This window comes from Symphalangus syndactylus, chromosome 1 (genome assembly GCF_028878055.3).
Source record: "Symphalangus syndactylus isolate Jambi chromosome 1, NHGRI_mSymSyn1-v2.1_pri, whole genome shotgun sequence".
NCBI classification, from domain to species: Eukaryota; Metazoa; Chordata; class Mammalia; order Primates; family Hylobatidae; genus Symphalangus; species Symphalangus syndactylus.
Window position 1 is genome coordinate 154,986,027 of NC_072423.2, and position 4,333 is coordinate 154,990,359.

The 4,333-nt window shown below is 32.1% G+C and overlaps 1 pseudogene; it reads left to right on the top strand.

Moving 5' to 3' along the window:
• The first annotated feature begins 275 nt into the window (after positions 1-275).
• On the top strand, positions 276-829 carry LOC129491175 (probable ribosome biogenesis protein RLP24; annotated as a pseudogene).
• Positions 830-4,333: the final 3,504 nt, after the last annotated feature.

Genomic DNA, 4,333 nt, shown 5'->3' on the forward strand with positions numbered 1-4,333 from the left:
TGAGATGCTAAAGGCCCATGGGTGAATGAGTGCCACAAAGTCCTGCCCTGAGGAAACTGGCGTTCCGACCAGATAAAGAGACCTGAAACTTAAGTAAACCCGAGACACCTGATAATGATGAAGCATAGCTATTTATTTCAAGGAAATGTGTTCAATTCCCATTTCATGGGTGTCAAATAATATAAACTGTGTGTTTTAGAACCCTCTTTAAAGGTAATAAGTTGACTTCCTCTCACGCTTGGCATTTGGTCGATGGGGACGCAGGCGGGTTGAACATGCTTATCGAGAAGGGGTATTTCTGTTCGGGGCCCATCTACCCTGGCCGCGGCATGATGTTCGTCTGCAACGATTGCAAGCTGTTCAGATTTTGTAAATCTAAATGTCACAAAAACTTTAAAAAGAAGTGCAATCCTCACAAAGTTGGTGGACCAAAGCATTTTGGAAAGATCTTAGAGTGGATAATTCATTTAAATTTGAGAAACGTAGAATTTGAAAAACCTATCAAATACCAGCGAGCGCTATGGAATAAATCTATGGATGCAATGAAGAGAGTTGAAGAGATCAAACAGAAAAGCCAAGCTAAATTTATAATGAACAGATGGAAGACAAATAAAGAGCTACGGAAAGTTTAGGATATCAAAGAAGTCAAGCAAAATATACATCTTCTCCAAGTCCGTCTTGCAGGCAAATGGTAGCAGGTGGAAGAGAAAATGGTACAGCAGTTACAAAAGGATGTGGAGATGGAAGATGCTTCTTAAAAATCTCTGTAACCATTTCTTTTATGTACATTTGAAAATGCCCGTTGGAGATTTGGAACTGGTAAATTATTAAATTTACCAGTTTACTAAACTTTCACTAAACCACTTGCACTAACAAAGACTATTCTAGGAATGTGAAGTTTCCTTTTTTTGTAAATGAAATGAGATAAGATCATCCAAATGAAATTGCTACCTGTCTACTATGGGAATAGATTCCATATTTTGAATTAGATGAAGTTTTGTTTATTTAAAAATAATCAAATTTTGTTTAGTCAGTTGATTATCTTCTAATCTAAAGTAAAAAAGTTTATTTTTTACATAAGGTCACTTAAATGAAAAGTGATTAAAATATATCTCTCCTACATTGCCATCTACAAAACATCAGATATTACGGATGTTAGATTGCATTTCAGTGTTAAATCTTCACTGATAGATGTACTTATGTAAATCATAAAAATTCTACTTATAACTATAGAAGTGAATTGTGGATGTAAAATGGTTATGTCATTTGGATAACAGCACTAGGCATCGTTTGTATAATAACTAATGGCAAAAATTCATGGCTAGTGATGTATAAAATAAAATCTTTGCGGTAAAATATTCCCTTTATTAATATTGTAGAAGGGAGGATACAACAAGGAATTAACAATTTCTGTGACAATGTCAAATATTATTTTGATTTTACTATTTCCTGTTTTGGTTTATTTGCAGCTTAGACGAGCATAATGACATTGTTTGATGAAGCCTCATTATGCTGCACTGTTTTGACCTGGTTTAACCCTTCTGATAGGGAGTTGTGGATGTTGGGGTGAGAACTGAATTATCTTTGCCTGGAGTGACATTACGCTCTAGAATTTCCACTTTGGAGAATATTCAGTTCTAACTTGTGATTTCTGGTGGAACCAACTTTATTTTTCCAGCCTAGCAATGATCCAGAAGCAGAGGAATCCCAGTGCCTTTTAAAAGTTTTATGTGGTTTTTCTTTTAAAATCATCTGTTTTTAGAAAGTAGAATATATGGGTACAACATCTGTTCATTATTTGCACATAAAAATAAAATCATTTGAAAAGTAAAAAAAAAAACAAAAAAACTAATAAGTTGAGTTGTTTGTAGTGTTTACTGACACCCTTAAATAAATTATCTTAAAATTCAAGAATCACATCAGACTTGTTCTGAGATTAAATCATAAGGAATTGAAAGGAGTATCATATTTTTGTAAATTGATATAATTTTTATTTGAACTTTGATTTTAATTTGAATTAATTTTTGTAATTTTCGTAGTGTGCATATGATAGAGAACCAATGCTTTAGATTTTTAAAAAAATAGCCTCTTTCCAAATATTGTTTATAAGTCCCCAAATGAAACTTAAAATAGTATTAGCATAATTAATATTACTATAAATATTGCACTTACTAAAACTAAGTAAGTAGGACCAGTTAGTTAAAATGTTGAAGGCATTAAGTTAACTTCATCATGAAAATTAATGTGAGACCTGAAAAAAGAACAAGATGATTGGTGAATCAGAACAGAGTGAAATATTTTATTGAAAAGAAATCTTTTTAGAAAAATGAAAGACAAAGACGCATTTTTTAAATCACAAGAGAAATGTAGGTTGTATTCAACTCCAGAAAGCTTCCATTACCACTGTTTACAAATCAATTTCTGCTCATAACATTCCAAATGCTGATGAAATCACAGAAATTTAAAATCTAAGTGTACGTTTAAAAGCTCTGGAGGAGCAATTTCCTTTCTAGCCCATGAATGCTCTAGTTAAATATGAGTATCTATTTTTACTATTGCTAATAGCAGATATAAGTTCCATTTCCTTTGCTTTTTTTTCAACTTTTATAGCAGACCTGAAAGTTTGGAGATAAAACTTCATAAATTTTAAGTTTATTTCAAGTAAAAACAGTTCCTTTAAAATTTTACAGTCATTGATGGACTTTGAAAAGACATGTTCCGCCTCAACTTTTAGTTAGAATTCTATTGAGTCCAGAAGTAGTTGTCTTTCTTCCTTTACAGGATATCAAAACAGAAAAATCTAAAAAATGTGTGTTGACAATCTACTTTAAGATTTTGAAAGTCCAGATATTACAAATGTTTTTCATACATAAAGTTAATTATCTTGCAGTTATGTATATTATATAATATATAATATAATATTGTATATAATACACATATATATATGAAATAACTCTTATTTGGAGAAGAACAGTGCTTTACCATCTCTGGTTAAGCTGATAGTCTATGTGTTCTTTTCTTATACTAAATGATGCCAAGCCACATCCTTATATAATAACCCAATAATATAACAAGTACATCTACTATTGCGACCATTTTCCCCTACCAGCTCTATTTACAGTATGGTGGAGGCAAATGCCTTTCTTGGCTTGTCATTGATTATTACCTGCCTTTTGAATGCTGGTGAGATTTCTCAAATATTCATCCTTACAAACGTGTCATCATTCTGTGTTTTCATGGTGCTATTCAGAGCAGTACTTCTTGGCCACTTTGGAATTTGTAAGGAGAAGGGGCAGAATAAAATTTTTTAGTAAATTTTATAATGCCCATTTGAAAAATTGAAAATGAAATTGATTCTATACAAAATGACCATCTTAAAATCTTCTTGGCTAATAGAGATACTTGAAGAAGAGACTGTAATTTCTACCGATCAATGACTATCAACTGGAGAAGACAGCATTTGATTTTCATATTAATCACAAAGGTGTTATTGGTTACAAGTAGGTGAAAAACACTGATTTGGATGCTCTGTTTTGATACTGTGATAAGGATTTCTCATTATTTCTTTTCAATATGAGTAAAACTACTTACCCTGACATTTTATATATATGATATATTATATGTAAATATATTATATATAATACATAATATAATACTAAAAAATCATATATTATGTATTATATCATACATATAAAATGCCAGAGTAGGTAGTTTTTTGCATATTAAAAAAATTCTTATCGCAGTATAATACATAATATATGATATAACACATAAGATTATCTATAATATATATTATAAATACAATATATACGTATATCTTATTTTATATATATATATATACACACACACATACACACACACACACACACATACATATATGTTGCCTGGGTTTTTTCCTTCTTTTTTCTGGGCGGTGGAAGGAGGAGGGTGATGAATTATTATCTAGTTTACCAAATGTATTTATCATTTTAAATTGCGTTTTTGTTTCTAATTCTGGTACTGCACTATATTTTGAGATGCAGCACAAATGAAAATTCTACATTATATCCACCCTGTAGGGCTTTGGTAGTTCAGCAGGGCTGAGGGACAACCAGTAACAGTAATGGTGATTTCAAGCTGAGACACTTACCCTGAAGGGAGGAGTTTTGGGGGTGTGAGAGCACGGGACCAGCTTGACCTGGAAGTGCTTGGTGGTCAGTACTGGCAGAGCATGCAGTCCAAGAAGTATTCCTTGTGTGTGTGTGACACTACCTGAGGGCTACAGTAGTTCACACTCAGGCACAGAAGCTTTCCCTGTAGATAGAGCATGTCCATGAAGTAGGCATTTTTTTCT